The 25,955-nt window shown below is 43.2% G+C and overlaps 1 protein-coding gene across 1 annotated transcript in view; it reads right to left on the bottom strand.

Moving 5' to 3' along the window:
• JADE1 (jade family PHD finger 1) overlaps positions 1-24,027 on the bottom strand; it is a 264,676-nt gene extending 240,649 nt beyond the window's left edge. The window contains exon 1 of the mRNA XM_036233485.1: positions 23,898-24,027. The gene's annotated coding sequence lies outside the window, so the exon portion shown is untranslated. The remainder of the gene's footprint in view (positions 1-23,897) is intronic.
• Positions 24,028-25,955: the final 1,928 nt, after the last annotated feature.

Below are 25,955 nucleotides of genomic sequence, written 5' to 3'. Positions count from 1 at the left end.
TCTCTCTTCCTTGGATCCCTTCCTTGTCCCATCCATTTTCCCTTCTCTTGACATAAAAGAAGCTTGAATTCTGGACACTCGAGATGGATTTAAGGCATTATTAGGTCTCTCATCTTCTTGGTTGGCACCTTCTTGACCAATAAATCTTTAGTTATTCCAGACTCTGACAGTCTGAGTTTTGGTCTTTCAGTGCACTGAACACACAGACCTTGAACTGCTAATAGACCTAGCTTTCTTTCTATTATCTATCTATCTACCTACCTACCTAGTATCTACTTTGTGGCAGGCACTGTCAGAGGTGTTTAGAATTCAATGGTGACCAAAACAAATAATGTGAGTTAGCTGTGAAGAGCAGGGTGAAGAGAATTTCAAGAGCCCTGTGGGCATTTCCTCCCTTCCCTTCCCTTCAGCCTTCCCCTTTCCTCCCTCCTTCCCTTCCTTTTTTCTTTTGTCAGGGGTTTTATGTGACTTGCAGTATTCCTAGTGTTCAGAAACTGGCAAACCATAAGCACTCAGTATTTGTGAAATGAATACATGAATACAGAATTGTAGGGAGGGAAACACAATTTTATGTTGCTTGTGGAGGAAACTCTGGAGTTGGGCTTGCTTGAGTTCAAATCCCAGCCATGTCATTTCTTACCTATGATACTTTGAGCAAGTTATTTAACTTCTCTGAGCCTAAGGTGTTTGTGAAGATTAAGGATCTAGAACACAGTAAAGGCCTTGATAGCAATCAATACTTATTAGGTACTGCCGTTATTATCCTAACCTCATTATGACATGCTTACTAGTGAAATAAGTTGCCTCTTGTTCTAGTCTTTTACCTAATGACATTCAGCAAATTGCCTCTCCAGGCATTTTCAAGGGAAAAAAAAGGAGGCCACGGAGGCTGAAGCAAAAATGAGTAAGCACAGACAGATGGGATCATAGAGGATTTTCAGGACTTTAGTGTTCACTCTGAATCAAACTAGAAGGCCCTGAAGGGTTTTAAGCAGGAGTGACATGATCTGATTACGTTTTTTAAAAGGTCACTCTGATGGTTGCATTGAGAGATGACTGTTGGGGGGCGGGGAGGATGGAAAAGGAAGGGTAGAAGCAGGCAAACCAGTTAGGAAGCTACTGCAATACCGCAGGCAAGAGGCGATGGAGGTTTCCACAAGGGTCACAGTGGTGAAGGGTTCTGGACGGATTTTGAAAGCAGAGCCAACAGGATATGATGTAAGATATAAGACGAAGAGAGAAGTCAAGGATTATATTATGGCATTTGGGGCTAAAAAAAAAAAATGGAAAGATGAATATGCTATTAACTGAGATGGGGGAGACTGAAGGAAGGGCTATGTGGGGTTTAGGAAAAATCAGAAGTTTAGAGTAATAAGCTTGAGACGTCTACTTGGCACCTAAGTGAGAATGCCAAAGCTGGATGCATAAGCCTAGAGTTCAGGCAAGAGGTCGGGCCTGGAGACACAACAATGAAGCCAGCAGGTATGTATGTGCAGGTACCTCCCAAACATTTTACACATGCAAACTCATCTAATCCTCACAATGATGCCAGGGGATAGTAGGAAATATATGTCATCACTTCTTATTTCACAGATTGGGTAACTGAGGTACACAGCGACTAAATAACTTGCCTAAGGTCACCAAGGTAGTTTGTGGAAGAGCCATGATTTGAATTAAAAGGCATACAAGTACCAGGATCCATGCTTTGAGACATAATGCTATACTGCAGATAATAAACTTGAGAGCCTTTAGCATATGAAGGATATTTAAAGCTATGAATCCAGGGGAGATCACTAAGAGAATATGATAGCAAATAGATAGTCTGAGGAATTTGTTTAAGAAAATATGGGTGGGATGAGGAAAATGGCTAGGAGCATAGATGGAAGACTGGCCCTGAGTGGGTAAGTATTAAAAATGGGCACTGGGCACATGGAGGTTCACTCTACTTTGCCATCCGTTTTGTGTGTGACTAAAATACTCCATAATAAAAAGTAAAAAACAAAGACAGGGGCATGAAAAACGTCAAAAGAAACCAAGAAAAAATGACAATGAGGCAGAAGAAAAGTAGGAGTGCGGTACCCTGGAAATCAGTGTTACAATTACCTATCGCTGCCTAACAAACTGCCCCAAAACTACGGTTCAAAAACAATAATCATTATTTTGCTCATAAATCTGCAATTTGCGCAGGGCTCAGTGGGGACCTGTCATCTCTGTTCCTGCAGTATCAGCCAGGGTGACTCACCTGGGCCTGAAGACCCATCTCAAAGGTGGCTTACTCACATGGGTTGCAAGTTGCTGGCATGAGCTGGGAGCTCAGCCAGGGAGTCCAATCTTTATCTACACTCAATCCCCAGATTTACTGAAGATAAGTCGTGCAAACAAGAATTACTTGAAACTTCTTCAAGCATGTGCCTTACTCAGCTGACAAATGACCCTTCAAAGAACACTGAAAAAGATTCCACTGATGCTGGGATTGTTTCCTTTACAACAATTACTGGAAATGAGGAAAGCACATTTGTCACCCAGGTCTTTAAAACTGCCAGGAGAGCCCTACACTTTACAGTAAGAGGTATCTAAATTCTGTGGTCACGGCTCTTCCTTGGAACTTCTCTGTAAAATACTTTAAATAGCTGCAAGAAGAGGGGGAAGAGGGTAAAAATATGTGTACAAATTCTTGTGTCTCTGACTAATAATAGGTAAATAGCAGAAACCAGATTTCCCCTGGTCTTCTTACCAATAATTCGAAATATTTCTGCTCGTGAGTTTTTCAAAGGTTTGCACCATGGGTGGGCCAGGCAGTTGTTCATCATCATTCTAAGGCACTGACTGCCCTTGAATTTCCCCAAAGTTCACTGAGAAATGTTAACACTGAGACTTATTTCCAAGACCCTTTAAGACTTCAAATCGGGGAAGAGGTTGGAATGCCTATGTTGCGTCTCCCCCGAGTACACCTGGCAGGTATAGAAGGGCAGAAGACTGCTGATCCAGAGACAGGTGTGGGTTACTCCGCACACCCCTGAACCCTGTGGATGAAAAAGGGGGGCTGTAATAAATCAAAACTGACCTCGCAGGGCAATCTCATTATAAACTCCCACCGGGGCAGGTCGCAGGGGCAGTCACGGCCCAGGCCTGTAATGTCTTATGTAAAAGGCCGAGCTTTGCCTTAAGCCAACCCTGTCTGCTGTTGTTGAGCAGTTAGGTTAACACACCTTAAAATGCCATGAGTAGATCTCTTTCCCAGACCCCTCGAAGGCAAAACCACCCTCGAGGGGGCGCGTGACCCTGTGATTCGGTGGACCTGGCTTTCTCCCACCTTCACATCATCTTCCTTAGCCCCCTCCTCAGCTCCGCATGTATAAAACAAACTGCAAAACTGTCATTCTCCAGCGCATGTAAGCTCTTGCTCCCTAGCACTCTTGTTAGTTTGGCTCAAACAAACTTTTATAAAAGTTCTCTACAGATGTGGCTGTTTCTTACGTCTACAACATACACCGCTGGGACTGCTGGGCTGCTGCAGAGGGACCAAGCAGGGAACAATGTCCAAACACATGAGGACTGAAAGAAAGTTTCCTTTTTATTTTCACATTTCTGCTAGCTTGAAAATACAAGGGGCATCTGAAGCCAGTGACTTCGTACATGTTTCCACCATGATGCAGTCTTTCTGCAAGTTATGTCCGTGTTTATAACCCGAGAATTGGTTTGAATAAGCCAGGTTCTCCCCTTAAAATCTCTACGGTCAGTTCTCAACAACAGGCACCCATCATTGACTCATGTTACTGGCCAAGAGTTGGAAGTGTTTCTCAAACACTTGAAGAACTGAAGTCTCAGGAGCAGGTACTAACGCTTTCCCCCTCTGCTTTTCATTAGTGTATCTCAAATTAGAGTACATTCATGAGGCACCTGGAGAACAAATTCTCCCTCACTACCACTACAAATACGCTTGGACGTCTTTTCTTCCTTCATCTCTCCCCATCACTTGTCGGTGCTCCCACCCCGTCTTTGGTTTTGAGGAGGGCCCTGTCTCTTGACTTTCTTACTCACAGATCATCCTTCCTTCCTCTGATACTGTACCCACTTCTGACATGTGAGTATTTTTCCCACACCAAGCAATTCTGTAGCATCAGTGAGATGTCCTATAATTCAACTCAATTCTGATACTGTCTACCTGGAAACAACATCAGATTCCACAGGTTAAGGACTCGGTCCTACAAAGCTGCCCCCACCACCCAACTTCGGATCCCAATCACAAGTCCAGGTTGCCCCTGTACTACTTATCCACAAGCTATAGATCGGAGATTCCAATGAGCCTCTCCTTATGTTTGATTAATTTGCTAATGCAGCTCACAGAACTCAGAGAAGCAGTTTACGTACTAGATTACTGGTTGATTATAAAAGGACATAGCTTTTTTCTTTCTTTTGACGATCTTAAGAAGTGACTCTGTATCTTGTTAAGATAATATCCTTTGTACTCTCTTTGAGGACACCTCTTAAGTCCATGGCATTATTTAATAATGCCGGAAATATTTACTGTTTGTCCAAGAAGAAACCTAACGAGACATTTTAAAGGATTTAATAACTTTATGATAAAAATTTGGCCATATTGGAAACTGATATTCAAAGCCTCATAGGATTATTTTCAGGCTTTCTCCAAGCTAAATGTACCAAGAGGGAAAGAAAATACCCCAGCATAGATAGATGGGTGTGTCAGTCCGCTGATACCATGCAAGTGGCAACTCAATTCTTTCAGGATCCTTATTTTATAAATCTAATCTTTACAGGACCAGAGGTCTGGCTCTAGAAACTATTCAAAGTCCACTACTTATTTTTTCCCAATTCCAGGACCTCCTCTATTTACCTCAAAGACTTGGAGGTAAATAGGAACAAAGGTCCTCCTAAGAATAACTTGCATTCATGTCCTGTGCCAATACTATATGTGTTGCAGACATGTGGTATTTTCTTCCTCCAGATGGCATTGCCAAAATTAATTTGTAAAAAAGTTCTACTTAATTGGCTTAAAGAAAATTAAGTGCTTATATAAATTAAATTCTCAAATATATAATAGAACCTAATCCAAATGAATTTCAGGTTTACATGATCGTGGAAATTATTTAGTATTAAATCTAGTTTGAGTCTGATGGTTTAATTAAAATCGACATGTGTTTAGAGTTAACAGAATTAAATCTAATACTTCTACTTAGGCTTACTAGAGGTCAAATAAGTTCATATTATCTCTGTTACAAAATTTGTAAGAAAAATAAATCAGTATGATAAAATTTTTATAATCTAAACATAATTGTTAAGAACACGTAAATTAAATAGATGTACGTAGGACAGAATGTTTTAAAAAGGTGACCTTTTAAAATAGTTTTCCCAAATCTTTTCAGTAACCTGAAATCTTAAGTTTTGCTAAGATTAAACTAAATGATGGAAATTATTAAGTAATTAGATCAATAAAATAAAATACTAAAACATTAATTACTAACCACAGATTTAACCATGTTTGGCTTTCATTTACAGAAGAACTAAATATGTTTGGGTCTATGAAACATATTTTGTGTCATGCCAAGACATTTTCTATGAGCAAGCCCATGTTTCCAGAAATTATAAAAGGCATTTATAAGTCCATCAGTCCACAGAATGTTAATGCGGAAAACAGAAAGTAATTGCTCACTTCTCAGTTTTCACTAAAAATTAAATATTGTTCAGGGTTAAGAATGCTAATATTTGTAATTTAAGCTAACAGAAACAATAAACAGCTCTGTATGCAAGGAAAGTAGGATGTGTATTTTTCATAAAAGATAGTATGAAGAATAAAAATGTATTTTGTTGTTGTTTTTGTGGGAAAAGTAATTTTGTCCTAAAGTGAGGCTGGTTATTTCAAAATGGGAAAGAGAGAAAACATAAAACAAAATCTGAATATAAAAAAGGAAGCTGTAGCAGTTTTGTGGAAAAATAATCTTGGGAAAGAAATTTTATACATGGTTCCATTTTATACATGGAACCATTGTTACAAAGGTTCTAAAAATAAGCTTTAATATCAATGATATATTTATGTACAATTAAACCTTAATTTTCTTTCATCTGCTAAAAGAACAGTTTTCTTGGATTGTTCTTAATAAAAAACTGTCAACAAAGGTTTTCTTTACGTTTTAAGTTATCTGTCTGGAAAAACAAAGCACTTGTTTCTTATCAAAATCATCACATATGTTCTATATTGTCTTTATCAGGTCCTTGATTACTTAAGTAAACCTTGTCCTCTCAATATTAATATTAAACTAAATTTTGCTCAGGACCATGTAACCTTCTGTATTTGCCTGTGAAATCTTTGCCACTTTGCTTAAATAGATAATTAAGTATTGTTTCATAGTAACCTATGATCCTATTTGACCCAATGTTTTAAAGCCTTTTGATATTTTTGACAAAATTCCCCAAATCAAATTCTAAATGAAGACTTTTTGACCTTGAACTAACTTTAGGATTTTATAAAGGATGTCTAGAACATCTCAAAAGATTTGTTCTCTGTTTACAAAAACAGAAACATTAAACTATTTAGGCGTATCTGCTACGTTAAGTTACATGGGAAGTACTGTCAAATTAAGAATACTAAGCTTTCTTTAGGTTGTATTTGTATTAGTATATCAATGTTCTAAAAAATGTATGAAATCTCTAAAGTCCGATAGGTCCTGGTATAATGTTACGTCATAATTCGTTATCTTAAAATGTTCTGTGTTACAGAAATAACCAAATGTCCTTGTTATTTCCATTATAATAAACTCATTTGATTTTTAACAATGGGCATTTTTAAGTCTTTTGTCATTAACATTTTTTTTACTCAACTGCCTTTTCAAAAGTATCTGCTTAGTATGAAAGGTACTGCAGGTTCAGACATTTGGTGCATTTTCTTGGCTCAAGAACCAATCGGGTGAGACTACCGCCTGTAAGATTTTGACCGAACACCTGAGTCAGAATCCCGCACAGGTGTAACAGATTATACCAGGTCCTCCTCACTATCCAAATGGCAGCCAAACTCCGAGCACGTGAACCTTGTCCATCCATCTCACAGATAGCCGTACAATGCCGAAGACCTCCAACTTAAATTAACTAGGAAGAGAAGTAGCTGACTTCCATGTAGACTGCTTCTGCTCCAGGCAACAGATCAAGAATTTCTATTTTTGCTAAATACAAAATCCTTTTCTTTCTTACTCTGGCATTGGCCTAGGGAGATAATACCATTGCCTGTATCTCCCAGGCCATTGCTAAGAGGGTACGTGACCTCCGAAATTTAGAACAACTTTTACTTCAGGCTAGAACAAAAACTAATTGCCTCCTGGCTGGAATGGGCAAATGCAGCAATCCCTGTAGATGATGCCTGTAACGGTGCCGCCCTAGTGCATGTGGAGTGCGCCCGACAGGGTTTATCTTTGTCCGTGGTGGTTCTCATTCTCCTTGGGCCCGTGATACCTAGATGGCACTTAACTGGGCTATACCTCTTTGGTTACCTGTGTCCCTAATGGTTCTAGAATGAACCTACCAGGAGGCGTCATTCCCTGGTTAGGATGAGTACGAATGAGGCGATAATCAGGAACCTCTCCTTAGCTCTAAAAAATACTGCAGCAATAGCTACTAAACAAAGATCCGTAGACTCTCTGACCAAAGTTGTTACTGATCATGGGATAGCCCTTGATTATGTTAGCCAAACAAGGAGTTGTCTCAGCCATGGCCGACACCCCTTGCTCTGCCCTAGGTTAAGACTTCTGGGGAAGCTGACATTTGGTTACAGGAAATCACTGAACAAGTTACCTGGATTCAATGGTGACTCATTCGAGGGAATTTTTCTTTGATTGGTTTGGGTCTTGGGGGCTATGGCTCTGAAGTACACTCCAAACACTGGGAATTATCCTGCTTATAGTGACATAACAATCTCCCTGGGGCGTTGTACTCTCTCAAAAGTTTAAATACATGTTCCCAGTCACAAATAATCTCCTTAAAACTAGAACACCAAGGAGAGAACAAAGACAAAGACTAAAAAAAAATTGTGAGTCTTAAGTCACGACCTGTGAATACCACAGAGATTCAGAAAGAAAGAAAGAAAAAACACTACAAAAGATCGACGAACGCTGCAAGAACGACAGAGCACTAGCTGCGAAAAGCACTAATGCCTTACATTTTGATTGTGTCTCTTAGGCTGAGTTTCATCAAAAGGGGGGGACTGTTAAAAAGAAACCATAGACCTCGAAATGGAGTCACTTGTGCTAAACCTTACCAAGACTTAATACCAAGCCTGAGAGAAGTTTAAGCCTCCCCCCAGGAGTGGAATTATAAGCCGATCAGTCTTGAATTTCCTGGTCAGCACTAGCGAGGCGATTTGCCCAATAAAACCTCCTGCCTGCCCAAAGGGAAGGTGACTACGCTTGAAATAAACCACTCGTCCAACTTTCTTGTCCCACCCTCTTTCTACCTATGAAACCTTCCTTTTTGTACACCTCCTCGGAGCATCTTTCTGTTTACTAGGTGGGATGCTGCCTGATTCATGAATCATTCAATAAATCCAATTAAATCTTTAAATTTAGTCAGTTGAATTTTGTTTTTTTAACAGATGTTTCCTCTCTGGGAAGATAACTCCAAGTCTCCAGGCTACAATAGGTTTGCCTCCCGTGTGCTTCCTCTATCATACAGCAAATCACAATAATAGTTACTATTATTTCGCTCTTTCTTAATTTGTGACCCTATTTCCTGAGCTCCCAGTACCAATTGTGAGCATGTTAGAGATACTCAAGAAAACATTGAATGAATTATAGCTCATTCATGGATTAACACATAGATTGCTTTTTCCCCCTCCCAGTTTCAATTTGCTTCAACCCCTCAGGTTGCTCAAAATCTAGCAAGGGAGACCGAAATATAACTAGAGCATCCAAGTATAATAATTTCAGAAGATTCAGGGACCCCTCTCAGGCTCATCCAGGAATCACATGTTAACAACCAATTAAATAATAAAGAAATGAACGCAGAGAGGAAAAATGAGAGAACATCATTATTTGGTGACATATAGAGTCAGAGCCTCATCAGAGCATTTGCTCTATAAAATAAAGGTTGAAGAGTACAGGGTCACACCTGTCCTCCAGGCTGACAGTAACCCAGGAGGCAGCACCTTTGGAGAAAAGTCACTGAACTAGTTTCAAATCCACCTAATCAAGGGCATGGTGAGGTACCTGGTAAAATACTTTGTCATACTTCTTACCCACCCCTCCTTCCCAATCTACAAATCTCATAAACTTTGAAAAATTACATACCAGTTTATTATTCCTCTGGACTTCATCCACACAAAGGCTCAAGAGACTCTTCTCGGGTGCTCTGGACATTTTCAGAGGGAAGTTTCCATTTGGTTCTCTGATCTTGCCTCCCTTAATAGGTTTCTCTACCTCACCTGGCCCTACTTTAAGCAATCTAATTCACGGGCTATAGCTCTTCAACACCTGTCCTTGACACCAGTTACCACTTACCTTCATCACAAGCCTCTTCTTCCACATCAAGTTCTTGTTTAGCCCATCATCTCTTCCTCTATCCTAGATCAGGCCCATAGAACTGGGTGGAATTTTCCACCCTCACTTCATCAGTGCTTGATCGGGTCTCACCTTTCTATAGTCTCATCCAGGTAGCAGCCTCTAGTTCAACTTGAAATATAATCTCCAAAATCCCCATTTATTTTACATCTATGACCTCTGTCTGTAGTAAGAAAGAGTATTATACCAACATATAGCTTTAGGTCTGGGTTTCTACATCCTATTTCTCTTTGCAATTGGTGTGACCCCTGTGTGAGCTAACTGGCTCAATTGTTTACAGCTGTCATTTCAAGCTTCTGTGAGCGCAGAATTCAAATAAAATCTTAGTGCTGGCATGTAACACTTGAAATGCTGACTTGTTCCGGTGCTGTGGGTTTGGGAGTCCGGAGCCCCCCTTTTCGCTCATTCCTATCGTCCTCAGGGTTGGAAACTCTCTTGGTTAGAGCACATTCTAATGATGCTCATGTGGTAAACGCCATTGTGCCAGGTTTCGCCAGGAGCCATGCAATATCCCAGAGAGCAGCATGACAGTGGTTACGTCGGCCGACTCTGGAGGAAGACTGCTGGGGTTCAGGCCCCCACTCTCTCCTCCACTAGCTGCCACTCATTGGGCAATTTACTTCTCATCTGTAAGACAGGATCATAATGATTTCTGCCTCTCTGTTTGTTAAGAGATTTAAATGAGTTCATAGGTGGAGAGAGCTTAGGAGAATGTCTAGCTGACCCAGAGAAGTGGTAGATAAATATTTGCTACTATTATCTTTCAAAATCATATTGTTTTCCAGGAAGACCTAGGAGTGAAGTTTAAGTGACATAATAGAGTCCTTCTATCTCGGAAAATAGTCTGTGGCCAAAAGTCATTACAGACCTCCTTGTGCACGAGATACCAGCCTGTCCCTTTGCAACCTATGTCTTGGCAGCACATGAAATGGTAGCTCAGAGCCCTACAATGGGATGCTGGCTTCCTCCAGGAGAGTGACTGGCTCCGCCAAAAAGTGTACCTCCTAAGGTTTACTACGGATTTGGGTCAAGTGAGAGCTTATACACAGTGTGCAGCTTCCCAATGAATATGGATTCGGCCATTTGATTAGATTTGTAAATCTAAGGTTAATTGGGAGTTGAGTATGGCAATTCTAGGAAATAGGGTACTTGGCATGTTTATATATTTCTGAATCTGTCCCCTGTTTATAGCTACAGACACATCATTAATTTATGATTCTCCTTCTATAGGTTTCACTAGAGTACTACAAATAAAGATTAGTCATTAAACCCAGAAGGAATTTGAAAGCACGACATAAAACTTAAAGAAGGTTATAAGCTGAGGGGGAAAAATAATATAAGAAGTAAAGGCAACAGAAAATTAGCTGCTAAATCTTCAAAACAATGCATTTTTACAAGTTGTTTTTAATAATTCGTGCTATATTGTACTTTAATCTGTGGTCCTCCAAGCTAAGCTAAGTAACTCCCAGAGGAAGGAGGGGAGAGGCCTTTCTAAGTAGCATAAATAGGTCTTTTATTTTTTCATTTGAAAAAATAAAAATCCGAATCTTTTCTCTCCCAAGTTTGTGTTTTCTTTATTACTTCTTGCACACCAAACCTGTAAGGAATATAGAGTGTAGATACTGACTCTACTTCCTGAATGCCTCGTTTCCCAACTAACATCTGGAATGAAAAGATGGAGCCTGAAGTTCTTCAGGTTGCCTCTGAGTCAGACACTTTCCTGCCCCAGCAGGAAATGTAGGAATAGTTCTATCAGCATCATCACGCCCATGCCTCCGATCAGAGCAGAAGGAGTCACTGGTGACATGGTCTACACTCCCTTATCTTTGATTCTGAACTCCAAAAAGCCCAGGAAATAAAAGTGTTTTCCATAAATTTGGCACAAAATTTCACTTGATAGCAAAATTTGACCTTTTTGACATAGCTGAGTGTAGTCACTGTTGGTCATGCTGAGGGTGATGGTGCATACAGTTAGTGGTGGGAATATGACTGTATTTGTTAACAGGATGCTGACCCAGAACCCGCTAGAAATATTATATAACATATAGGGATACATACCATTTTACCTTTCTAAAATATAAAAAATTTTGAATCCTGAGACATTTCTGGCCCTGTGGGTTTAGATGAAGGATGATGGGCCTGCCCTACATTTCCTGGGTGGGAAGAGGTCTGAAAAGAAAGGGCGCATTCTGCTCTGGCAAAAGGAAACGTGAATTGCAAATCTAGAAGGGTGGTGCGCTTCAGATAGACGGGAATTCAGAGGCTGCTGTCAGTGTTACCTATCTCAGCCTGAGGAGCAGGAAACCGGTGCAGGGAGTGACCAAAAAATTAGTCACCGGCCATATTCTTGGAGCGACTGCCCACCTGCTATCGCTGCCCACTAGCACAGGGTGAGGCCCAGGGGAGCACAAGCAGAGAGCAGTGCCAGTCTTCCCCTCCGAGAACCATGCTCCCGGGACCTGCTCTCAGCAGCAACTTCGCGTCTCGCTTTTTCACATCTCTTCACTTGAAAAATTTTCTCTTCTGTTCTTACAAATACACAGTGATAGCCATGCAGAATTCACTGGTGGTGATAGTAGTAAGTTTATGAAATCCAGAAAGAACAATATTAGTTTTATTCTGGCTATACTTGTTTTATTTATTTATTTGTTTGTTTTGTTTTGTTTATTTTTTTATTTTGGATTCGGACTTCCTGGTTTCAAATTATGGCACCACCACTTCCCAGCTATGTGACTATAGATGAATTATTTCATTCCCTTGTGCCTCAGTTTTCTTATTCATAAAATAGAGATGACAGTCCCTATCTCACACAGTTGTTGAGAGGATTAAATGAGCTAATACTATCCTGACATTTTGAATACCCTGTAAATGTAAGCTATTGTTATTTCTGCAGGTGTCTGCGACTGTCTTCCAAATGAGCTCCATAGCTGAAACTATGATTTTTGCCATGTTCAATTCCTTGTATCCAATTTCCTAAGATGGTACCATAAAGGCATTTGGCAGTTAATATTCATTTGCTAGATATGAAGATAAAGGAGAAGAAGACAACATCAAAAATAGATGTGCGATCAAAACCTCAGTATGAAGTTACAACCTGCTTTCATGACATTGGCAACTAGCATTCTGGTGGTGTGCCCAGTTTCTTCCCCTCCCCTTTCCCCCCCTCACTAATTTGTTTTGAAATCTAAGAAACAAAATGATAAGAGGATAATAAAACATTTGATATACAAATTTCAAAATAAAACCATCAGGCAGGAACAAATTTCTAAGAAAGTCTGTCATATTCTATTCACATGTTTAGCTTCCAACTACCTACCTATCCCTTAAATATTAATACAAATAATATTAATCATAATGTTTAGCTAAGAATGCACTAAGAAAAATTAATCCTGCATTAAATTGAACCCCAATTATTTAACTACTATAACTAGAAAAGGAATCTTTCCAATGATTTATGGTTCCCTGACAATTCACAAATTCAGTCAGACCTTGGAGTAGATGCGCCTTGGCCTTCCCAAGGGCATCCAAGTTAACTAACGCCTGTCTCAAATGGCACGTGGGTCATCTCCTCCAGTGGGTTCCTATTCGCGGGGTGCATTTTAAGTGAGCCCATGATTGTACTGGAGAGGCTGGGAACCCCATCCACTCACCCACTTTTCTCTCATCTCCTGTTCTGACCATGGAATTAATGGCGAGGCTGCTATGACCTTTTTTCTGGTTAGCCCTAACTAGAACAACTCATATTTGTCTCAGTCAAATTCACCTCCACCCTATTTTATTTTTCATAAAAGTATTCACCAGAAAGAATGTCCAACCTAAGGTGAAAAAAAAAAAAAGTCACAGCTAAATGTGGGTGTAAAGCTAAAGAGACTTGAGATTGAAAAACTGCCAGTTCTTACTGCTCACTTACTCACACGAGGGCTTATAGCTCCTGAAATCATGCCAGGACTTTGAAAATGAAAGCTCGCAGTTAGAGAACGATGGCTCATGACAGCAGAGATCAGTCATGTGATAGGCCAAGCGTTTTCCGTCATTGCCTTCCTCAATGAGACAGGGCTCAGAAACAGAGGTTAATCGGTCAGATAGCATCCATGGAGGCTGAGGGCAGCAGAATCCAGCTGCAGCAATTAATCATTTAATTGCTTTCTGATTCACTTTAAATGTCTTTTTAAAAGATATTAAAGAAAAACATTATTGAACGGACATTTTAGACTACTTAATAAAGACCTAATATGCCCTTTGTGAACCAGAGAATAAATAGATCTCAAGCCAACTCTCTCTGTTCAATGTTTTCTTGGGCAACATTTACTTACATAGAGGAAGGAGTGACAGAGTCTCTGGCTGTAGCAGAATAAAAAAATGCAAGTGTAAAAGTATGTAGAAAAGAAGCACGAATGTAAATAAAAATAGCTTTTTTTTTTTTTTTTTTTTTTTTGGCTAAAGGATGTGTGTCAAGGTTGAAGGGAAAATCTAGAAACATGCATACTAGATTTTTAGAGGGCCTTGAATGCTAAGATAAAAGAGCCTGAACTTGATCTATTGGGCCAGGGGTCTCCAACCAGTACTGGTCCATGGCCTGTTAGGAACCAGGCCGCACAGCAGAAGGTGAGTGGCAGGCAAGCAAGTGAAGCTTCATCTGTATTTGCAGCCGCTCCCCAGAGTTAGCATCACCACCTCAGCCCCACAACAGATCATCAGGCACTAGATTCTCATAGGATCACCCATCCCTGGTGCCAAAAAAGGTTGCATTAGGCAACAGGAACCACTGAGGTTTCTGAGCAAAGGAACAGCTCAAGTAGGGCACGGCATGAACGGCAGGGCCCAGCAGCCCTGGGCTATAACTCTAACGCTGACCCTCATTAGCTGGCATGAGCGCCATCACAACCTTTTTGGAGCCTCCCAAGCTGTACTACGGAAGTTAATTATGCCACTTCCAGAGTTACTGCAACGTCAGAAAAACATACATGACACACCCAGAAAAAGAACACAAAAAAAAAACCTATTAAGTAGGGGTAGCTGTTACTGCTGCTGTACTCTGGGTAGGAAGGTCAAAGGGGAAGAGATGGGAGGAGGGAGACCACAGAGGTCCAGGTAAGAGGTAGAGAAGCTGGACTAGACAGTGTGAGCAAGGAGAGCAGAAAGAGAAAACGAGACAGAATGCAAAGGACACGACAAAGGCAGAATCCAAGGAAACGGAGACTGAGAAAGGTTAACTGTCCAAAGCTATCTGACAATGACTGGATACGACCAAGGGAGAAGAAGCCAAAGAGACTCCAAGAACTGGGCTGAGATTAGTATCACCCAAGTCAGAGAGACGCGAACTTCTACGAGGATCTAAAATAAATAATAAATGTAAAATAATGCCAAACACTGAGCTTGGATTTCTAGAATGACTACGGAAATAACCAAACCATTCTTCTTTCTGCAATGATCCCACCTGAATTCCTAACAATTAGAGCTGCCCCGAGAACAATCTTCACATCCACGGGCCCAGTAATTCGGGCTGTGACATCATTACTCAGCACCGCACACTGTGTCTTCTTCCCACGCCTTCGACATTGCTCACCTCTTCAGTCACCTCCACCACAGATGTCCCCACCACTGCCTTAGGCATTTCCCACCAGCTTCACTGTCCTCACTCACTTTATGATCCTCTCAGCACAAATAAGTGCTGGTGCTCTCCTCAGGCTAGAAATGCCTTCCGCAGACTCGCCTGCTTGGGTAACAGGTAGAGAAATACCTGGCACTTCAGAACAGCCAGACAGCACCTAATAATTCAGTGCCCCTGACATTTTCATTACACACTGTGTTAGAAGTTTCTTCAGGAAGCAGCCTTAATAATTTTGCACCACTCTGCTCAGTGGGGATTAATATTACGTACTTACACTTAGGGGGCCACGGCCCCTCACCCAATACAAGCTCTGTCCTCGTCTGGGTCGTTGTGGTTTTAGCAGTGTCAGCTCCATATAATTCACAAAGGAATCAACCCACAGACACTTGCATGAGCCTGCCAGGACGGCAGGAGAAACTTTACAGCATATATAAATGGACTTTAATATTGCAGTATACCTTTTGGGACGTATGTCTAATTTGTTAGAACAGGCAGAAAAGCTGACAAGCCACTTTGCGCCTTCTCGGAGGCCTCTGCGGTGCACAGGCTGCCCTGGAGAAGCACAGGGTTGCATGCCTCGGGCTCAAGGCCCCTGGCTCACCGCCCCTGGCTCATGGCCCCTGGCTCACGGCCCCTGGCTCTCCCCACAGGAGCGCTCCTATCCCAGCCTGCTCTGCAGCTCCGGGCCGCCCCAAGAAGACTACGCGAGTTTGTACCTGCGGAACCTTCCTCTTCTTCCACCAGAGCTGTTCGCCCTCAACATCTCTAAGAAAACACTATGATTTAATATTATTTTATCATTAACTTCAGCACAAATGCCATGCTGACTTACCTCCGATTAGGGATGCTGCGCTTCCTGTGCACCCTGGCCGCCTCCAGAATAACAGAATCAATACAGCGTCTCGTAGACAAAATGCTTTATGCTTTACAGAGGGAAGTGAGACTTGGGGAGGTGGTTGATGACCATGTGAAGTCAAAGGTTATTTAGAAGCCAAGTCATCATAGATAAGAAAGTGTTCCTTCTCAATTCTTCACAATATTCCTACTCTGGGAACATTTGGCACAGGGCACTAACTGGGGTGTCTCCATGGCCGAGTCTCCCATGGTGTGCCAGCATTTCTCTTTCCACATTACTCTTGGTTCAGAGGAGGAGACCCTGACATGTATGGTTAAAGTTTCCACTTCTTTATTTCTGTGTATCGGAGTAACATTAATGATAAATATCCACTATTCATTGAGTGCTGCTACTTACTTCTGTTTTATTTCTTTGTCACCAGTCTGTGAGATAAGGCATCATTATCACTCCCATTTTACAGATGAAAAAACTGAGCCTTAGAGGCTTAACCAAGGCTAGATAACTGGCAAGCAGGAAAATCAGAACTCTAATCCAGCTCTTTTTTATAGTTGTCAGAATTAAAAGTCATTTTAACTCACTGGAACAATGGCATCCACAAATGACTCCTTACTCTATAAAAGGCACACAGCTAATCACTCGCTGGAGGGGGATTTAGGTGACGAGGAGGAGAGTGTCCTTTCCTCATGGTACCTATGATCTAACTGGGTAGGCAAGCCCTACATACATGTAATGTACACATTTAGATGATACCAGAAAAGGCATCGGTAATGAGATTCATTACCAATTTAGCAATAAAGATCAGAAGTGCCAGAGTGAGTCAGGTGAGGGAGGCTTCTCTCCAAACAGGAGGAGTCAGGGAAGGCGATGGGAGAGAGGAGACCTGAGTGGTACCTAACAGAGGGGTAGCGCTCAGTAAAGTTGGAGATGACTGGACACTGGGAAAGTGGGCAGGATCCCTAGCGCAGGCGACAGGTCTCCACAGATGGAAGTGCGGCATGAGCCAAGACAGTTAAAGCACAGTGACACAGTGTTACAGACTAAATTGTGTCCTCCTAAAATTCACATGCTGAAGCCCTAACCCCCAATGTGGCCGTATTTGGAGATAAGGCCTGAAAAGAGATAATTCGGGTTACACAAGATCATATGGGTAGGCCCCTAATCTACATTCTTGTAAGAAAAGGAAGAGACACCAGAGACGCTCAAGGACAGAAAAGACCATGTTGAGCACAGAGTGAGATGGCAGCCATCTGCAAGCTAAGGAGAAGCCCAACACTGTCATCTTGGACTTGCAGTCTCCAGAACTGTAACAGAATAAACTTCTGTTTAAACCACCCAGCCTGTGGTATCTTGTCACGGCAGCCCTAGTAGACTAGTGCACACTCATTCAGGTTATTCCACATAGAACCTCCCTACCTCGCAGGACATGCAAGCGCTTCCTTATGCTGCCCTTGATCCTAACAACCTTAGAGGACTTGAAACCTGGAGCAGATTTCTCAGCTGCTGGGCTCTTCCATTTGGTCATCATGAAGACCTTTGCTGGAATGCTCAGACCTCAGAAACAAGCTGAAGATCTATGGCAGTGCATTTGAAATCCCCTCTGCTTAACGGCACTTTTGCCCATTCCTTGGCTGACAGATACGTGATCATACTGTGCATGTTGAGTAGGCAACAGCAGCCGCAAGGAATTCACCATGCAAATTTAACTACATCCTGTTAAGTGTTCCCTGACCAGGAGCATGGATGGCAGCCACAATGTGGTAAATGCTGGTGAACGTTCAGCACCCAGTTCTTGGGGGTGGGAGGAGTCCTGATTTGTAGCATTGGCCCATATGCATGACAAAAATATCTCCTGCTACAGCTGATTTCAAGCTACCAATATGAAGTCACCGGGCCACAGAGGTGCGAAGGAATGCCCATAGTTGGCTCTCTCAGCAGGCACCAACCACCTCCAGCACATCTGTTTACTAGAAAGTCTCTAATACTCACTGTTATTTATGTACTCACCTCCTTGCAGAAGGCAGATCACACTTGCTATAATACCTAAATTCATTGAGCGTAAGAGTCCCCAAAGAGCTACCCCAAAGTCCATTAGCTCACTATTTTTATTGGAATAAACCCTGGATCCACTACGTTCTAAGAAAACATTTTCAGAAAGGGACTGTGGACCCAAAATCAGCTATGAAAAAAATGTCAGGAACTTAGCTCTTGTCTTTTTCCTCTCTTTTTTCTCCCCTCCATCTAGAAATATTATCTCGAACACCCTCTTCCTGTCTCCTCCCTTACTTTCCCCTCCTTCTGTGTCCCGCTCCTAAAGGACTGCTCTTCCATCTTCTTCACTTCTCTTCAACATTGTAGTCGAGCGCGACCTTTCCAATGACCCACTCTTTCTCCTATGACTTAGCTTTACTGTGGGGTCGGATCCCAGTCTTTGCTATAAGGAGCCAAAGAGGGGATAAACCCACTCAGGCAACTCAAGGGTAAACCCAAAGAAGCCAGCAGATTTAAAAGGCCTGCAGGATTAAAGCCAGATAATGGAGAGCAACATTAGCCCTCTTTATCCTTGCTTTCTGAGAACCAATTCAGCTTTTTTTCTTTTTCTTCGTTCTTTTTTTTTTTTTTTCCTCAAACACATAGCCAGCCATTAGTAGAAGAGCCAAAGCCTGTGGCACACAGAAAAGGGAGAAATGGCTACTGAAGTGGGAGTGACCAGCACTGAAGTCCAGACAAGTAGTTAGGGCTGACCTGAGGAAGTGGCCGGAGAATAGAAACAAAAACACAAATACAAATACAAGCCATGAAGCCGCATGCTGGAGTAAAATCAACACGATCGGGCCACTGATTAGAGACAGAACAGCAAGGGCACGGGCGGAAGGTGGCACAAGGCTTTGAACAATGACTGCCCAGACGAGCCATCCTGGAGCTCAGCTGCAGTCGAGTTTCTTAAACAAGAGAAAGCCTTTGATGGCTCCAAGCCCACTGCACACACAATGAAATTTAAATTCCTACATAAGGACTGCCATGATTTTGCACTAAGTTAACAGCAATTAACTTAGTGCAAAACAGACTCATTTGTTCATTCAGCAAACATTTATTAAATAGCTACTATGTATCATGCTGGATCAGGGAATTAAAAATGGGAAAAGGGCACAGTTCCTGTCTTTGAGAAGTTCTGAACCTAAAGCAAGTAGGGTAACCTTCAAATAAGTCAATATACATATGTGTAAGCTCTGTTCATGATGTTCTCTTCATCTGAAATCTTTTCTGTTAATATCGAGTGCCCACTACAGGCCAGAGACTGCTCTTGACCCCAAAGACCCAGCCAAATTATTTCTACTCATTTCCCAATCAGACCTGTAGATCTATTGATCTGGGATTGTCTGCACTGACAGCTGAGGCCAAAGGGAGCCTCATAGGGGAAAGACTAAAGAAGAAGAGATCCAACAACATTCTTGGAGAAGCCTATAGTTCGAGAACTGAGAAAAAAGAGAAGAGCTCGAAGTAGCCAGAGGAGTAACCAGAGAGAGAAGAAAAAGACGAGTCACAGAAGCCAGGAGTGGAGAGTTTCAAGAATAAAGAGAACTTGAACTGAGTTCAATGTAGCTGAAAAGCTAATGGTGAGAAGAGTGAGAAAGGCATCACACAGCCACTCACCCCAGGTGACTGATGGTGATGAATACGGAACAGGCTCAAGGGACGAAGCTTGTGGAGAAGGACAACCTAAAGATGCACAACGGAGCCAGGGGACTCTGGAGCAGGAACCGGGAGGGCACAGAAGCCATGGGCTCACGTGGAATGGTTGGCCCTCTTTCCCCAAGATGAGAAAGAGGAAAGGACACGTAAATATGCAGAGACACGGAATGACGAGAGGTCATAAAGACCCTGGAGGGTTTGAAGTCAGGCAGTCCCGTGTTTGAATCCCAGTTTTGCCACTTGCTGTACCATATTGGGCAAGTTGCTCAAACTCTCCAATTTTTAGATTCTTCATCTATAAGATGGATAAAGCAACACCTTCCTCATATGGCTGTTGTGAAAACACACTGAGAAAACGTATGTGCCACCAGTTCCCCCTTGCCTTACCAGTCTAAAGTCATATGGGGTCATATAAATGAATCGACTGCCCCTTGCCTTTATCTGCTCAAACAGGGCTGTGGCGCTTTGCAAAATTCTCTTGAAGAAGTGCTCAGCAACAAGTGAGCCCACCTCACTGAACTGCCGTGGGTCAGCCAGGCCTCTGCTGTCCCCAAACTGGAACAAACAGGGTGCTAAATCCCAACATGCTGCCTTGTGCTACAGAGTTCTGCTGAAGCGGCCTTTTCGGCTTGGACTTAAAGCATTTCTCTGATGCCCCTCCCCAACACCCCATCAGTCTCAGTCAGGGCCTGGAGAGGATCCCAAGTGACAGGCACTCTGCTACACCTAGCATAAGCTCTCCTCTCTCACAACCAGCTTCGAGTCAGGCTCTGGGATCCCTACATCCTTCATATTGGCACAGCTTTAGTAGGATCACCCCATTAATTTGTTAGACACCTCCTGACATGTATCAGTCCCAATCTAGATTACAAGAGACCCCGGCACACAGCAGGGGCTCAATGAAAGTTCCCTTTCTCCCTTCATCAAGCACCAGGGTTTTACCAGACTTCCAATTTGGGACGCCCCTTCTCCCACCCTCACACCCAGGTTTGACCCGGATGCATAAAGACTTAGTTATACATACAGTGGTGAGTTCGTAAATGTTTAGCAAACAGCTCTCCGGGAGAAGAAGCCTGACTTTGTAGTGTTTGTTTGCCAATTCTCATGGTGTAAACACTCCACCATGGCTGATTTCAGTCTACCAACATGACATCAACCACCGTGCAAAATTTCTTAACATTTAACAACCTGTTCTCCCGAGCTGGTTGAGCTGTCTCTGGCACACTACTCGACAGGTTACCTAGAAGCCTTGGCGAGTAGAGAGCTGAAGCAGCTCTAAAGTTTACGTCCATTTAATAAAGCCCCATGCATATCCCGCTACTGCTCTGGAAAGACACCATCCCACCCCAACTGCACTGCCATGGCATCAAATTGCAAAGGCATCGAGTCTCACTTAGGGATCTTCACTGTTTTCACCCAGTTTGGGAAAGAATTGTATTTAAATGGCGTTTTGGCATTTTGAGGGAAACAGACACACCCTGACGGGTGAAATCTCGGGGATGATCAGTGAACAAAAACACTGTCACCAAGTAAGTAAACAGTGACAAGTTTATAAGATGCTGTTGGCAGTAGCTGGATTTCTCAGTGCTGAACACTTGAGTTGGGCATGGTGGGAGCGGCTGGTTAGCCATTTGTCAGGCAAAGTCAAAACAGCCCTCCAGCTACAGCACAGACGGCAGACTGCAGCTTGTCAGCATTTTATTTATGACTCTTAATTAGCAAGCAAAGAAAAAGGGAAGAAGTTCCCAGCTTGGGATATACATACTTGTACATATATATTTTGCCCAGAAATAAAAATCTTTGTCAAAATAATTTAAATTCCCACAACTTTGAGAGGTACATATTGTAATTTATGTTTTGAAGACAGGAAACTCCATCCCATAAGGTAAGTATAATTATCCTAATTTTACCAATGAACGTTCAGAGAGCCTAAGTGATTTTTCCAAGGTAACACAGCTAGAACATGGCAGAGCCGAGACTAGCAATCTTGAGATGCTAATGCAGAGGCTCTTTCAATCACACTGTGGCCAGCTTTTACCTGGCATTCATAGTGACAGTCCATTGACTTTGTTTTAAAGATAGTTGACGACCGAACTTCCTACTTTTGTGAATAAACTTCTTGTTCTTATGGTTAGAACTGGTCCTTTAGAGGGAGGGGAGTTTCTGAGTGAGTGAGGAACACAGGATGACTGAGTGAGTGACGTCAAGTCCCTGTCTGCTTCTGAAGACCTGGGATCTTGCTTTGTGACTGACAGAGTCTAATAGGGCATAGGGCAGGGAATAAAGAGTGATCCCCTTAGCCTATAAGTCCCAAGCGACTCTGCTCTACAGAGAAGGCGTATTTGAGCTGCTGGGCCTTCGGGTGACCGTGAGGGACAGGAAGCATCAGAAGCAAGAGCAGACCTGGCTACTACAAACACGTCGTATTGATTCCATCAACCATCTATTTGCAGGCGGCCTTTAGAAAGGGTTGCACTGATTATTTCTGATCACTGATTTGACCAAAAAACAAAAGCAAAAAAAAAAAAAACAAACAAACAACAACAACAAAAAAAAACAACACACAAAACCTGATATTGACATAATATAGAAAAGAACATTTCTATTGACATAAATTCATCTTTATACAGGCTGTTTCTGTTTTTGTTTTTTTTTTTTTTAATTCCTGAAAAACCAAAGGACAAAGTGCATCTATTTATTCTCAAGGGTTGCAGGCCTCACTGAAGAATGAACTGGAAGACAGCAACTTCCAGGCTCCCTGAGGGGATGTGGTCAGCACTCTGGAGGCCACCAGGACTCCAGCTCCCTTCTCTTGCAGGGACACAGAAGGATTGTACTTCTCCATCCCAGAGAAGTTAAGCATGGCCGTGCGACTTGCTTTGGCCAATGAAATATGGTCAAATGTAATGTGTGTCCTTTCTGGGTGGAAGCATCAGTTAAGAATTAGTTAACCACCCTCACTGTCTCTGCTGCAGAGATCCCAGCAGCACACGCTGAGGTGACAGACTGTCTGCCAATTGGGTCCCGTAGTCACTTTGTCAGGCAGAATCGCCACTCAGTTTTGGAAGCTGTTGTTACTACCGCATAACCTCGCCTACCCTACTAGGAGAGGAGGTGGGTGAGGGTGTTCACTAAGAGGAAAGCACAAAGTAAGAAGTCAAAGGCTAAAGGCTCCGAGATGTTTGAATCCCACTGGAAATCTGGGACTCTGAGCACCAGAAAACACTTCCTTGGGGCCACGTTGTCCTGAAGTGAGCAAGAGGAGGTGGAAGCTGGAAAGTTGGTCAAAATGAATCTGTACCCTCAGGTTTCCAAACAGATGACTAGAAAGGATCCAGACTCCCGGGAGCCTAATAATAAATCCGAACTGAACATGGCACTGAAATCGAGTCAATCAGTTCCACCAACATCCACTGAGTGCCCACTCCTGCATGACGCTGTGTTCAGGAAGTGCTTAGGGGTACAGAATCCCCTTCTTTCTTTCAATCTAATTAAAGAGCACAAACTTAACATCAGGAAACATTAAATAATAAATATATAAATGACAAATGTGATGCCACGAAGCAGTATAATTAGTGACCAAATTCGCCACATACAAAAGTCCCTATACATGTGCTAAAGGGGTCAATCACCACTGAAAATCTAACTACAGTTTGCTCCCTGCTTCGCCTTCGCACCCATAAGGGACACATCCCTGTCAGGACCTTGTGGCTGAGACTGGCCACGAGTGGAAGAAATGGAGGGGATGTTCAGGCTTTTGACACAGGCGGCAGATGAAGAAATTGCTCCTCAAGTTCCTGACAGCTCAACTGGAAGTAACCAAGAGCAAATAAGCTGCCTCGTAGGGCCTGTCTTGCCTTGCCACATGCCCTCGGTGCAATGGTGAAAGGGCTAGAGGAAGGCAAAGGCCAAGGCAAGAAGCTGCAGCAGCTGTCACATCCCGTGTGCCCGCCTCGACCCTGTTCCAGATGGCTTGGCTGTCACAACCAGGGATGCCGCCAACTCACTGGGCAACAGGTAACCTGCTCACTGCTGCATATGTTATGGCACCTAGAGGTAGCACTGAGAACCTGACTTTGGACTGAAATATGAGCTAGATCTCATTAAGGAAGACCTGATTATAACAAGGAGACTGGTACCTAATCCAACCACTCCCTCCACCAGCCTGGCCCAAACCAACCTGTGCTGTGCAAAGCTGCATGACGTCATGGTTCAGAGGAAGGTTCTGTCCCCCTTTCTCCGAGCCTCTGGAATCACTGCCTGTGAATTGCCACCTTTAGTAGCATTCTCCAAGCTGCATGACTGAATTCCTGCAAAGAAGAAATGAGGTGAAGAGTTCATAGAGTTCGAGCAGCCCGCCAAGGCGGCAGGGCCCGGGCGCAGGGACGCACGGCATCCGTGAGTCGGAGGGAACGCTGCCGCTCTTCCTTTGCATGTAGAAAGGTGCAAAACGCTAGTGCCTTCCAGATGCACAGCCCTCCTGAAGGAACTAGCTGGGCCCACTGTCCAGACTGGGCAGCACCCTGGGCAGGTCTTTAATAAAGGCGACTCGGGACTGCTAGTCGCCGTGTGGCTCATCCCCAGGGAGGTGGTCTGGCCTGCAACGCACCATGCAGACAGGGACTATGTGATCGCGTGATTAACTGAGCCTCTCCCTCTCTCCCCTTACCTCCCTCTCCCCCCATACCTCCCTCTTTCTGCCCCCTTCTCTTTATGGAAATTAAATGGGAAATTCAAGGAGGATAGTCATTGAGTTGTTAGTGAAAACTGATATGTATATAGAGGATCCGTGCCATGGGACAGAGGGTATGAGAGTGCCAAAGTCAAGACTAAGCTGAAGAAATGAGCCAATTGAAAGGTGTACATAGCTGCAAGCTCAGTCAGGTTGGTGGCAGCAGCTGTGCACACAGAGGGCAAGTGCCTGTGACGGAGAGCATGGGGGCTGCGACTCCCACTGCCGAGCTGCACCAGACTCCCCAGTTCCAGCTTCCTAGGCCTCCTGAAGACTAGTTTCCCACAAGAGTCCTGTCTCCTGTATCCTGCCAATCAACCCCACTGGCAAAGCTGCCTCGGTGTGTCCTAGGTCTTATGCTCAGCCTGCCTAGCATGCATGCTGAGGACCACATTGGCTAGTCTAGACCAGCTCTGATGCTCCCTCAGTCATTATCGCCAGATGCTTTTCATGCCAGGCACTTCACACTTCGCAATGTCAGGCTATAGCGTTACCATTTGTGCAGGTTTTGATGTTGCGGTCTCAACAGCTCTTTGTTTTGTGGAGTATTTTTAGCATGAGATGGGGGAGGGAGCCGAAAAAATGACCAAAGAAAAGAACTGTTCTGGGTGGGAACAGTGTCACATTCTCAATGTGTTAAGAGCCTCACGTATATACATGTTCCAAAAAGTGATTGTTGAGGATGCTGTCTTAATCCCACCTTCCTGTGTTTATAAAGACAAGTACAGACAATTGAAAATGAGGTCTCAGGGGATCCTTGACGACTGAAACTCTTCTTCCCTCAGGAAGTGAACCAGGGAACATGTAAGTGATCATAGAAAGATACCACATAGGACAGAAGATTTCAGGAAAAGAGAGGGAGGGAGGGGTGTTGTGGGGGGAGACAGAGACAGAGATAGACAGAAAAAGACAGAGACAGAGGGAGGGAAGGAAGAAGGAAGAGAGAGAGATTGAGAGAGAGAGAGAGAGAAAGAGAGAGAGAGAGAGAGAGAGAGAGAGAGAGACCTTTTCGAATCCATCTAAAACAATCCATGCAGCTGTTTCCTGAACTCTCCGGAAGAACTGAGATGCAAAACGCTATGCCGCCCCTCCATAGCTCCCCCACCCCCGCGCTGCAAACTGGCTTTCAGGTGACGCAATGATGAGACCTCTGCGGTGAGCTCGGTCTGGAGGGACGCAGCCAGCCAACAGAGCATGGGGTGCTGCCACCTCTTGGATGTTCACAGCCAAAGCAAGTCTCTGTCCCAGAAAGGATGTGTTTCAGTGGTATTATGAAATGTGAACGGGCAATCTGTTCTGAAATAATTGCTCAGTGTGTTGGCCTCCTTTTCTGTTTTAGAATTTCAAAGGCATTATAGGCCGAAAGCAGTGCCAGCCTGTTAGTGGCACCTACACTGATTAGATCTAGCCCATCACAACCACAGCGACACAAAAGCTCTTTTTCTCAATTAATAAAATGCAATCAATGGTATCATTGAAAAACTCCTGCCACTTTAATTTAGAGCT

This window comes from Rousettus aegyptiacus, unplaced genomic scaffold, assembly GCF_014176215.1.
Source record: "Rousettus aegyptiacus isolate mRouAeg1 unplaced genomic scaffold, mRouAeg1.p scaffold_m13_p_16, whole genome shotgun sequence".
In the NCBI taxonomy this organism is placed as follows: Eukaryota; Metazoa; Chordata; class Mammalia; order Chiroptera; family Pteropodidae; genus Rousettus; species Rousettus aegyptiacus.
Note: the sequence above shows the minus strand (reverse complement) of the source record. Positions and strands in the feature narration are given on the sequence as shown.